General features: G+C 44.6%; 1 protein-coding gene across 2 annotated transcripts in view; it reads right to left on the reverse strand.

Annotated features, from left to right (window-relative positions):
• Positions 1-13,830, reverse strand: part of nagpa (N-acetylglucosamine-1-phosphodiester alpha-N-acetylglucosaminidase) — a 75,713-nt gene that overhangs the window by 33,395 nt on the left and 28,488 nt on the right. The window lies entirely within an intron of this gene.

Below are 13,830 nucleotides of genomic sequence, written 5' to 3' on the forward strand. Positions count from 1 at the left end.
GTGTGGCACCTTGTCAAAGGCCTTCTGAAAATCCAAGTACACAACATCAACTGATTCTCCTTTGTCTGTCCTGCTTGTTACTTTTTCAAATTCCAACAGGTTTGTTAGGCAAGATTTTCTTGAGGAAACCATGTGTCTCCAAGTACTCTGAGACCTCATCCTTAACAATCAACTCCAACATCTTCCCAACCACGGAGGCCAGACTAACTGGCCTATAGTTTCCTTTCTTCTGTCTCTCTCCCTTCTTGAAGAGTGGAGTGACATTTGCAATTTTCCAGAATCATTCCAGACTCTAGTGATTCTTAAAAGGTCATTACTAATGCCTTCACAATCTCTTCAGCCACCTCTTTCAGAACCCTGGGGTACACACCATCTGGTCCAGGTGAGGAATCTACCTTCAGACCTTTCAGTTTCTCAAGAACCTTCTCTCTAGTTACGGGGACAATGGATTGTTCCAGAGAGATGTTGAATATATTCGTCAGCTGGACTGTGCAGTCTTTCAGAACCTGCCCTGGTATACTATCGGGACCCGCAGCTTTGCGTGGGATGAATTCACGCAAATATATTCGTCAGCTGGACTGTGCAGTCTTTCAGAACCCGCCCTGGTACATTATCAGGCCCCACAGCTTTGCGTAGGATGATTCTGGCCAGGACCTTCCTCAGCTCAGCTTCAGCCAGACTGAGTGTCTGCTCCCCTGCGGGGAGGGGGAGGGCGTCCTCACCAACACTTGGTTCTGCATTCAAGATTCAAGTTCAAAGTAAATTTATTATCAATGTACATATCAAATGTGACCATATACTACCCTGAGGTTCACTTTCTCGCAGGCATTCACAGTAAATATAAATAAATACAACAGAGTCAATGAAAGGCCACACACAACAATGACTAACAAATAACTCAGGTGGAAAAGACAACAATCTGTGCAAATACAAAAAAGAAAAAAAACAGAATAATAATAAATAAATAAGCAATAACTAGGCATGAGTCCTTAGACAGTTGGATCAGTTCAGTTGTTATCCAGTCTGGTTCACTAGCTAATTTACAACAATATGTACTTTTCCTTTCAAGTAATCAGTAGACAGTAATTACCATCACTAAGGGTGGTGGGGTAGAGTTACGTCTCTACCAAAGGACGTGTACGGTGCTCCTTCCCCCCGCTGGCCATAGAGTCACCCTTCAGCAAGGGGTAGCACCTGCTTAGCTGTCTACCACCCCCCCCCACCCAGTCTGGAGTATGAGAAGCCATGGGAGCAGGTGGTGGATGGTCGTATGAGTAGCTGGTGCACATCACAAGTCCTGGTTATGGACCACTGACACCAGGCAGACAATCTCTGAATATTGATAATGGCTGGGGTCACCCATCTTGTAAAGCCACTGCCCAGAAGCTGGCAATGGCACACCACCTCTGTAAAAAAATTTGCCAAGAACAATTATGGTCATGGAAAGATCATGATTGCCCACGTCATACAACACGGCGCATAACGATGATGATGACCATTGAGGACATGCTCTTTTCTTGTTACCATCATCGAGGAGTTGGTACAGAGCCACATTTACTCATTTATGTGCAGCTTCCCCCCTCCCCGCCCACCATCAGATTTATGGGAGGTACATGAACTCTACCTTGTTGTCCTCTTTTGCATTATTTATTGATCTATTTTTTTAAAAATGCAACTTCATTTTTTTTCAGTCATGCTGACACAGAATAGTAAATTTCATGGGCAGGTCAGATGGTGATTTGGATATTTTTCCCCTTTACTCAGGCACAGGCAGAGACCAATAAGCCATGTTGTTTGGGTGATTACATACTTCTGAAACTTGCAGCTGGCCTTCTCACCTTGCTAGAAAAACTCTAAATACTGTACACAGAACATTACAGGACAGTACAGATCCTTCCGCTCACAATATTGTGTTGACCTTTTAACCAACTCCAAGATCAAACCTACACAGCTCTCTTTTTCTATCATCTTATTCCAAATGCTTTGCACATTTAATCACAGCACCTTCAGTCTTGTATTCTTCACCGTTTTGAATGTTGCCTCTGTGGTACAATTTAACTCTTTGCTATGTCTGCATTTGTACCCAGTCATTGTCTTGCCCTTCCTTACACTTATGTTACATCCATCACCTACTTGTAAATCTGCCTGCTCATCCTCAGCTCTGGTTCCCATCCCCCTGCCGTATTAATTTAAACCACTCCCAACAGCTCTAGCAAACCAGCCCTCAAAGATATCATTCCCCCTTGGATTCAAGTGCAACCCATCCCTTTTTAACAGGTCACACTTGCCCCAGAAGAGGCATCATTTTTCTATGCTTATCACAGACTGTGAAATATAGGAGCTGAATTAGGTCATTTAGCCCATCAATTTTCTTAAGTGCCCCTAATGTACCTGCCTCCACCACCTCTCCCTGGCAGGGCGTTCCCTGTGTTTACGGACTCCCAGGGGAGAGGCGTGAGAGTTAGTGCACTCCAGAGTCGGTGCTGCCCCCCAGTGTTCGCTTGGCAGAAGACAAGCCGTATTGTGTTCGACCGCATGCAACAGTCCCCCAGCTCAGAGTTTTGGACAACACGTTTTTGTGTGACTGTATTTTACTGATGTCTTATATGTAACTGCTATTTTAGATTGCTATACGTGCTTTGTACTGTTAATGACTGTCGGCCCCAGAGTAACGTTGTTTCAATTGACTGCAATCATGAAATTTAATGTATGGTTGAACGACAATTACTCTTGAACTTAAATTGTGAGGATTGCCGAAGAAGCTGGCATTGCGTCAGCTTCTTCCTTTAAGTTTCAGTACTGCATTATATGTTTGTAGAGCAGTCTTGTTTACACTGGAGAAACCATCTGCAGATTGGACAACCTATATTCAGTTCTAAGGATTAGCTTTGCCACATGTACAGAGAAACACACAGTCACGATTGTGGACTGTTTGTCCCACTTCCATCCAGGAAGCAGGCTATGTAGCATCCAAGCCAGGACCATCAGACTCAAAAACAGTTACTTTCCCCAAGCAGTAAGGCTGATCAACATCTCCACCCATTGACCCACCCCTCCACACCCCCAACCACCACAACTTTTATCATTTCCTGTCAAAGTCACTTAACGTACAGAGTCTCCTGTGCCGAGCAGCACAGGGAATCAGCATCCATCATCAGGGACCCCTAATTACCAGGTCATGCTCTCTTCTCACTGCTGCCAATAGGAAGGTGGCTTGGGAGCCTCAGGACCTACAACACCAGCTTCAGGAACAGTTATTACCCCTCAACCAGTGAGGGGTACAGGCAGGTTAGGAATATAATGAGGTGGCAGATAAATGCATGGCTGAAGAATTGAGCTGGGCAGGGATTCATTGGGACCTCTTCTGGGGCAAGTGTGACCTGTTAAAAAGGGATGGGTTGCACTTGAATCCAAGGGGGAATGATATCTTTGAGGGCCGGTTTGCTAGAGCTGTTGGGAGTGGTTTAAATTAATACGGCAGGGGGATGGGAACCAGAGCTGAGGATGAGCAGGCAGGTTTACAAGTAGGTGATGGATGTAACATAAATGTAAGGAAGGGCAAGGCAATGACGGGATACAAATGCAGACATAGCAAAGAGTTAAATTGTACCACAGAGGCAACATTCAAAACGGTGAAGAATACAGGACTGAAGGTGCTGTGAATAAATGTGCAAAGCATTTGGAATAAGGTGGACGAACTCATGGTGCAATTAGAGATTGCTCGGTATGACATTATGGCCATAACTGCATTGTAGTAATATGCAAGGGGACTGGGAAAATCTGGTTGGTGTCGGATTGCAAGAGAGGGAATTTCTTGAATGCCTACGAGATGGCTTTTTAGAGCAACTTGTGCTTGAGCCTACTTGGGGAAAGGCTATCATAGACTGGGTGTGGTGTAATAACCCAGATCTTATTAGGAAGCTTAAGTTAAAGGAACCTTTAGGAGGCAGTGATCATAATATGATTAAATTCATACTGCAATTTGAGAGGGAGAAGCATAAATCACATTTGTCAGTATTGCAATAGAATAAAGGGAATTACAGAGGAATGAGAGAGGAGCTTCCCAGGTGATTTGGAGGAGGATACTGGCAGGGATGATGATAGAGTAGAGATAGCTGAGATTTCTGGGAATAATTCACAAGGCGCAGGATAGACATGTCTCACAGAAGTAGTTCTCAAATGGCAGGGGTAGACAACTGTGGCTGACAAGGGACTGTATAAACCTACTGGAAAATTATGCTGGTTAAGTATTAATAGGCATCCGTTAGTGTCATGAGACCATGGATTTGTGCCTCGGGAGGATTCCAGGGCGCAGGCCTGGGTAAGGTTGTATGGAAGACCGGCAGTTGCCCATGCTGCAAGTCTCCCCTCTCCACGACACCGATGCTGTCCAAGGGAAGGGCACTAGGACCCATACAGCTTGGCACCGGTGTCATCGCAGAGCAATGTGTGGTTAAGTGCCTTGCTCAAGGACACACACGCTGCCTCAGCTGAAGCTCGAACTTGTGACCTTCAGATCACTAGACCGATGCCTTAACCACTTGGCCATGTGCCAAGTATTAATAGGGGCCAAAGAAATGGCAGATGAACTTAATGAGAGGTTTGCATGAATCTTAACTAGCAGTTTGTCAGAAGGCCGTGAGTGTCAGGAGGCAGGAGTGAATGCCATGCTATTACAAAGTGCAAGGCAAAATGAAAGGTCTTCAGGTGGATAAGTCAGCTGGACCAGATGGACTACATCCCAGAGTCCTGAGAGAGGTTGCTGAAGAGATAACAGATGCATTGGTCATGATCTTTCATGAATCACTTGATTCTGGCATGTCCTGGAGGACTGGAAAATTGCAAATGTCACTCCACTCTTTAATAAAGAAGGAAGGCAAAAGAAAGGAAATTTTAGGCCAGTCAGCCTAAACTCAGTGTCAGGAAAGTGTTGGAGTCTATTATTAAGGATGAGGTTTCTGGGTACTTGGAGACTAAAGATAAAATAAGTCAAAGTCAGCATGGTTACTGTAAAGGGAAATCTTGCCTGATATCTGAGGAAGTAACAAGCAGGGTGGACAAAGGACAGGCAGTTGGATGTCATTTACTTGGATTTTCAGAAGGCATTTGATAAGGTGCCTCACATGAGGCTGCTTAACAAGATAAAATCCTATGGTGTTACTGGAAAAACAGTGGCATAGATAGAGGCTGACAGGAAGAAGGCAGTGGTGTTCCTCAGGGGTCAGTATTTACTAATTATTTCTTTTTTCTTTTGTATTTGCACAGTTGACTTTTGCACTTTAGTTGTTTGTCCGTCCTGTTGGCTGCGGTCTTTCATTAATTGTATTGTGTTTCTTGGATTTACTGAGCAGGCCCAGAAGAAAACGAATCACAGGGTTGTATATGGTGACATACTGCCTATATAGCTTGATAATAAATTTACTTTGAACTTTGATATAGTCAGTGTATGCATATAAGCTATCTTATGTATTTATGTTGATTGCATTATTATTGTGTTCTTTATCATATTGTGGCTTTTTGTGCTGCATCGGATCCAGAGTAACAATTATTTCATACTCCTTTACACTTATGTACTGGAAAAGACAACACAATCTTGAATCTTGAAATGCATCATTTGTGTCAACAACCAGAGTCTGAGGACGTGCTTGTGTCGCCATGCTTCCAGCGCCCATAACTTACAAACTCCTAATCAGATTGGCTTTGGAACGTGGGACCCACATGGTCACGGAGAGAACATACCAACTCATTACAGACAGAGGCAGGAATTGAACACGCAATATCTGATTGGTTAATTGCAGCAATAGAATTTGTCTGGAGTAATCTGAGGAGCAAACCAGGTTAATTCGTTCTCTTTTCTCTTTGTTCTTCTCCCTGCTAGTAAGATCTTTCTCCCTCCCACCCTCAAGCTTCATTTTCTTGCCTGTGTCTTCTTTGTCCTTGTAACACTTAATAAACAATCACAAGAAACAAGCTTTAGGCTTCATCTTTGACTTCCAAGGAACCTTGGATCAAAAACATCAGTTTCCAACAGCCCAGAGAAGAGAGGCATCTGCAGGCATGCAAATGCTGATCACTGGCACTGTAAGGAGTTACCTTACTGCTACGTTACTCTGCTACCCCACCAGACGTGGATTTTCATCCTATGATTAGAATGTAAACAATCAAGAACAGAACCAATACAGTCTTTATTGGAGCACAACTTGTCAGAGCCTTGCTGAAGTGAAATCAAGCCATAACTATCTTGTAAGACTAAATCTAACAGCTAAAAGTGGATCAGTACGTGGAGCTGTGATGTTGTGGCCATTACAGAGACTTGGATGGCTCAGGGGCAGGAATGGTTACTTCAAGTGTGAGGCTTTAGATGTTTCAGAAAGGACAGGGAGGGAGGCAAAAGAGGTCGAAGCATGGCACAGTTGATTAGAGATAATGTCACGGCTGCAGAAAAGGAGGAAGTCATGGAGGGATTGTCTACTGAGTCTCTGTGTGTGGAAGTTAGGAACAGGAAAGGGTCAATAACTCTAATGGGTATTTTTTATAGACCACCCAATAGTAACAGAGACATCGAGGAGCAGATAGGGAGACAGATTCCAGAAAAGTGGAATAATAACAGGGTTGTCATGGTGGGAGATTTTAATTTCCCAAATATTGATTGGCATCTCCCGAAAGTGAGGGGTTTAGGTGGCGTGGAGTTTGTTTGGTGTGTTCGGGAAGGGTTCTTGACACAGTATGTAGATAAGCCTACAAGAGGAGAGCTGCACTTGATTTGGTATTGGGAAATGAACCTGGTCAGTTGTCAGATCTCTCAGTGGGAGAGCATTTTGGAGATAGTGATCACAATTCTATCTCCTTTACCATAGCATTGGAGAGGGATAGGAATAGACAAGTTAGGAAAGCATTTAATTGGAATAAGGGGAAATATGAGTCTATCAGGCAGGAACTTGGAAGCATAAATTGGGAACAGATGTTCTCAAGGAAATGTATGGCAGAAATGTGGCAAATGTTTTGGGGATATTTACGAGGAGTTCTGCACAGGTATGTTCCAACGAGACAGGGAAAGGATGGTAGGTCACAGGAACCGTGGTATACAAAGGCTGTTGTAAATCTAGTCAAGAAGAAAAGAAAAGCTTACCAGCAGTTCATCAATAGGGATGGGAGAGGTTCTGGAAAGTTAGACGGTTGCGGATGTTGTTCCCTTGATCAAGAAAAGGAGTAGAGATAGCCCAGGAAATTATAGGCCAGTGAGTCTTACTTCAGTGGTTGGTAAGTTGATGGAGAAGATCCTGAGAGGCAAGATTTATGAACATTTGGAGATGTATAATATGATTAGGAATAGTCAGCATAACTTTGTCAAAGGCAGGTTGTGCATTACAAACTTGATTGAATTTTTTGAGGATGTGACTAAACACATTGATGAAGGAAGAGCAGTAGATGTAGTGTATATGGATTTCAGCAAGACATTTGATAAGGTACCCCATGCAAGGCTTATTGAGAAAGTAAGGAGGCATGGAATCCAAGGAAACATTGCTTTGTGGATACAGAATTGGCTTGACCACAGAAGGCAAACAGTGTTGCAGATGGGTCATATTTTACATCAGGGGTCCCAACCTTTTTTGCACCGCAGACCGGTTTAATATTGACAATATTCTTGCGGACCGGCCGACCAGGGGTGGGGGGGTGGGGGTTGTTAATCACGACCGGAATATAGGTGATAAGTCAACTATAAGTCACTTATCAGTGGCTAATACACAATTTCATTTCTAAAAGGGTTTATCTAACGAATTTAATATTAAACACACAGCACATATTTTCCTCGCATGAATATAGTGATAAGTCAATTACAATTCATAAGGGGGTTCCTTATGTCTAGTCTATTCCGCAATTTAGTTTTCGTTGCATTCATTGTAGGAAACTCCACTTCGCAGAGATATGATGTTGGAAATGGAGGCAAAGTTTTCAGTGCTTTCGGGGCTATCCCAGGATATTCAGCCTTGACTTTGATCCAGAATGCCGGCAGAGATGTTATGTCAAACATACTTTTCAGCCCATCGTCATTTGCGAGCTCGAGGAATTGATCTTCTTCCCGCGTCGACATGGATGATTCACTGGGGACATTCACAAATGGATCACGGACCCATTCCTTTGCACGTCTTAGGTCATTTGCGGTTGGGAAGTAACGCTCGAATTCTGTTGACAGCGAAGATAGGTGTACGTGGACCAGCTGTGAGCCTCAGTCTCTTCCAAATTCCCAGCTAATGTTGGGAACATGTCAAATATGCCCCTGTCCACTCGCTGTCCCCACAGTTCCAGTTTGGCTGTGAAAGCAGACACTTTATCTGCCAACTTGAAGACAGTTGTCATTCTCCCCTGGAGTGACAAATTGAGTTCATTGAGCAGGCTGAAGATGTCACACAGATAAGTGAGTTTTGCTATCCACTCCTCGTCACTGAAGTGTGCTGCCAGTGGTGACATTTTTCCTGAAAGAAATCTCTGTAGCTGCTCTCTTAACTCAAAAACCCTGGCCAAGGCTGTCCCCCTTGATTGCCACCTGACTTCAGTGTGTAAGAGAAGGCGTTTGTGTTCTGCATCCATTTCCTCGCAAAGCTGCTCAAACAGATGTGAGTTAAGGGCTTTTGCTTTGATGTGATTGATAACTTCAGCAATGTCACATTTTTCGGCTAGCCAGCGTTTCCCTGTGTGTGACACAGTGTGTAGACTGGCATTCAGGAGCAACCCCTTTGACTCAGGTAGTGAAACCAGACTCGTCAAGCCGTTCTAACAGCTGTGCTTCGATGTCCTCCGCTACGTCATCGATTCCTCTTGAAACTGTGGTAGCTGAAAGAGAAACCTGTGCCATCTTCTTAGCTGCAGCTTCTCCCAACAGTTCACGGCACATGTCCTTGGCAGCAGGCAGAATCAATTCTTCACCAACAGTGAAAGGCTTCTTAGCCTTAGCAATACGGCCAGCCACTAGGTACTATGCTCTCAGAGCAGCAGCATTTGTGGAGGTGGTGGCTCTCAGCACTTGCTTCTATCCCGCTTGCTCACGTTTTTTCTGCTCAGAAACTCAGTTGGGTTTGTCTTTAAGTGCAGGGTGCTTGGACTCAAGGTGCCGAAGCAGTTTTGGGGGCTTCATTGCCTCATTAAACAGCTTGTCTCGACATATCACACACAGGGGCCTTGGAGCGTGCGAGTCACCAGTCGCAATAAAGCCATATTTTATGTATGAGTCATTGTATTTTCTGTTGAAGGAAGCTTTCTTTCTTTTTTTTTGCAGTCTCGGCCTCAGCTGTCTCTGTGTTATTATCATCGTTGGGCCTTTTATGTCCCCTACCATCTCTTCCAAAGAAACTCTCAAGCGACGTTTGTTTTTTACTGATCGAGTAGCTGTCAGTTAATGACCGACGGATGACCTCGCGTGTTCAAGTTCAACAGTGGGTGTGACAGGGAATGAGGAAAGGTGTAGTTGACTCATATTGCTTCCCCACGGCCCGGTAGCACATGCTTTGGAGGGTGGAGAGCAGGCAAGGAGTTATAGTGAGAGAGACAGAGGGAGAACAAAAAAGAGAGAAAAAGGGGAACAAAATAAAAAATATATAAAATAAATAAATAAGGGATGGGGCATGAAGGGGAGGTGGGGCATTAACGGAAGTTAGAAAAGTCAATGTTCATGCCATCAGGTTGGAGGCTACCCGGACGGAATATAAGGTGTTGTTCCTCCAACCTGAGTGTGTCTTCATCTTTACAGTAGAGGAGGCCGTGTTTAGACATGTCAGAATGGGAATGGGATGTGGAATTAAAATGTGTGGCCACTGGGAGATCCTGCTTTCTCTGGCGGACAGAGCGTTCAGCAAAACGGTCTCCCAATCTGCGTTGGGTCTCGCCAATATACAAAAGGCTGCGCTGGGAGCACCGGATGCAGTATATCACCCCAGCCACCTCACCTGGAAGGACTGTTTGGGGAGGAAGTGTAAGGGCATGTGTAGCACTTGTTCCGCTTACAAGGATAAGTGCCAGGAGGGAGATCGGTGGGGAGGGATGTGGGGGACGACGAATGGACAAGGGAGTCGCGTAGGGAGCGATCCCTGCGGAAAGCAGGGGCTGGGGGAGAGAAAGGTGTGCTCAGTGGTGGGATCCCGTTGGAGGTGGCGGAAGTTACGGAGAATTATATGTTGGACCCGGAGGCTGGTGGAGAGATCTGGTTGTGCCCCCCAATTCAACATGATTGTCAATACTATCAAATTCTTCATAGTCCTAGCTTGTTGAAATGGTGAAATTGTTTCATTTTCACTATTGCCAGTTTCTCGTGTCTCCAAGCATGATTGCTTGGATCCGCTTTGAGCGAAGCGGTTCTAAGGTATCTTGCTATTTATTTTTTGGCAACTTTCAGTGACAAAAATCACTGCTCTTTGAACACAAACACACAAAACTGGTGCTATTTAAAAACTGTTCGCTCCAAGCATATGACTGACACTGGTTAGAAACTGTTCAGCAACAGTCTCCTGTCTCAATTAGGCAACGTAGTATCCCAAAAAAAAACAAAGGGAAACCCGGCTATTTTCACAAGTAGCTTTTGTTTTTTTTTATATAAAAGAGTTGTTGCAAAAAGCAGATGCCCTGATTAGCCAATGGCCCAATTAATTGGAATCCATAGTTTTCTGGCACATTAGAAATAATTAGTTTCCAGGTACAATTGCAACACACACAAAATGCCGGAAGAACTCAGCAGGCCAAGCAGCATCTCCAGGAAGAGGTACAGTCGACGTTTCAAGCCGAGACCCTTCGTCAGGACTGGAAAGAAAGGGAGAAGACTCCAGAATAAAAAGGTGGAGGGAGGGGACGGAGGTGATAGGTGAATCCAGGTGGGGAGGAAAGGTAAAGAGCTGGGGAGGAAAGAGTCTCTATTAGGAGAGTAGAGTGGACCAGAGGAGAAAGAGAAAGAAGAAGTGACCCGGCAGGAGGTTATAGATAGGTGAGTAGAGGGCAGAGTGGGGAATAGAAGAGGGGAAGGGGTAGGGAAAATCAGGATGGCATGTACTATTTCTGTTTGAACTTCATGGAAGGTCATGAGGAGTGTGAAAAATTCATCTTACTCCAATGTGAAAATCAAGTGCGGGAATTTTAAGTCGGGTGCTCCAGTTACTGACAACCAAAACAAGCAACTGAAATAAAAAGTTATAAGCCTAATCTGCTCATTCACTCTTTTCAAATGCCTCTGCAATGCCCTCCATTTAGAATACATAACCTTTGGTTTTTAGAAACATAGAAAGCCTGCAGCACAATACAGGCCCTTCGGCCCACAAAGCTGTGCCGAACATGTCCTTACCTTAGAATTTACCCTGGGTTACCCATAGCCCTCTATTTTACTAAGCTCCATATACCTATCCAGAAGTCTCTTAAACAACCATATCATTTCCACCTCTACCACCATTGCTGGCAGCCCATTCCACGCACTCACCACTCTCTGACATTTCCCCTGTACCTACTTCCAAGCACCTTAAAACAGTGCTCTCATGTGTTAGACATTTCAGCCCTGGGAAAAAGCCTCTGACTATCCACATGATCAATGCCTCTCATCATCTTATACATTTCTATCAGGTCACCTCTCATCCTCCGTCGCTCCAAGGAGAAAAGGCCGAGTTCACTCAACCTGTTTTCATAAGGCATGCTCCCCAATCCAGGTAACATCCTTGTAAATCTCCTCTGCACACTTTCTATGGTTTTCACATCCTTCCTGTAGTGAGGCGACCAGAACTGAGCACAGTACTCCAAGTGGGGTCGAACCAGGGTCCTATATAGCTGCAACATTACCTCTCGGCTCCTAAACTCAATCCCACGGTTGATGAAGGCCAATGCACCGTATGGCTTCTTAACCACAGAGTCAACCTGCGCAGCTGCTTTGAGTGTCCTATGGACTCGGACCCCAAGATTCCTCTGATCCACCACACTGCCAAGAGTCTTACCATTACTACTATATTCTGCCATTATATTTGACCTACCAAAATGAACCACCTCACACAGAATATAAGGTGTTGTTCCTCCAGCCTGAGTGTGGCTTCATCTTGACAGTAAAGGAGGCAGTGGATGGACATATCAGAATGGGAATGGGACATGGAATTGCTACCCCACTAGGAATAGAGTCCCCCTTGTTCTAACCTACCAGTGGATCTGATTGAAGACCCCTCCTCTCAATAATTCCGACATCCAGATTGGCCACCGGTCAAAGCTCTTTTCATAAGCAAGGATGTAATGCTAACGCTGTATAAGGCATTGGTGCGGCCTCACTTAGAGCAGGGATCCCCAACCTTTTTTGCACTGCGGACCGGTTTCATATTGACAATACTGACGCGGGGGGGGGGGGGTAGGGTTGCCAACGTACAAGAGTAGCAGTCAAATACATTGTGTTTACCCAGAGAAAGACTACAATGACCATGAAGCCTTGCACGGGCACCAGTGCGCATGCGTATTTGCCAATTATTAAAAAATCGTTTTTGGCGATTCTGTTTGGGGGGGGGGTCCGGGGATCGGCGGGTCAGGGGCTGGGAGTGTTAATCACGACTGGAATATAGGTGATAAGTGGCTAATACTCTCAATTTCGTTTCTAAAAGAGTTTATCTAACGAATTTAATATTAAACACACAGCACATATTTTCCTCACATGAATATAGTGATAAGTCAATTATCAGGGGAGGACAGGGGAGCTTGAAGTAAGTGTTGAATGAACTTCCAGTAGAAGTGGTAGAGGCAGGTTCGATATTATCATTTAAAGTTAAAGTGGACAGCTATATGGACAGGAAAGGAATGGAGGGTTATGGATGAGTGTAGGTCGGTGGGACTAGGTGAGAGTAGCGTTCCGCACGGACTGGAAGGGCAGAGATGGCCTGTTTCCGTTTCCATGCTGTAATTGTTATATGGTTATATAAGTCACTTATAATAGCATCATAACATTTTAAGTAACGTTTGGATATTAAACACACAGCGCATATTTTCCCCGTATGAACATATAAAATCATTGTAACACACCAATATCGTTGAATCAGTGGGAGCCCTGGGCTTGTTTTCCTGCAACAAGACGGTCCCATCGAGGTGTGACGGGAGACAGCGATACTCGAAGGGGGTTGCTCATGTCCAGTCTATTCCGCAATTTAGTTTTCGTTGCATTCATTGCAGAAATATGTTGGAAATGGAAGCAACGTTTTCAGTGCTTTCGTGGCTATCTCAGGATATTTAGCCTTGACTTTGATCCAGAATGCCGGCAGAGATGTTACATCAAACATAATTTTCAGCACGCCATCATTTGCAAGCTCGAGGAGTTGATCTCCTTCCTGCGCTGACATGGATGACGCGTGAGTAATGACCTCGCGTGTGTTCAAGCTCAACAGTGGGCGTGACAGGGAATGAGGAAAGGTGCAGCCGACTCATATCGCCAAATCATATCGTTTCCTCGCGGCCCGGTGGTTGGGGACCACTGACTTAGAGTACTGTGAGCAGTTCCGGGTTTCTTATTTAAGAAAAGATGTGCTGACATTGGAGAAGGTTCATAAGAATGATTCCAGAAATGAAAGGTTTACAATATGACAACGATTGACAGCTCTGGGCCAGTACTCGCTGAAATTTCGAAGAATGAGAGGGGGACCTTACTGAAACCAGTCGAATGTTGAAAGGTCTAGATAGCGTGGGTGTGAAGACGATGTTTCCTATGGTGGAGGAGTCTTAGACCAGAGGGCACAGCCTCAAAATAGAAGTATATCCTTTTGGAACAAAGGTGAGGATGAATTTCTTTAGCCAGAGAGTGGTGAATCTATGAAATTCATTGCCAGAGACGGTTGTGAA

This window comes from Mobula hypostoma, chromosome 1, assembly GCF_963921235.1.
Source record: "Mobula hypostoma chromosome 1, sMobHyp1.1, whole genome shotgun sequence".
Lineage (NCBI taxonomy): Eukaryota > Metazoa > Chordata > Chondrichthyes > Myliobatiformes > Myliobatidae > Mobula > Mobula hypostoma.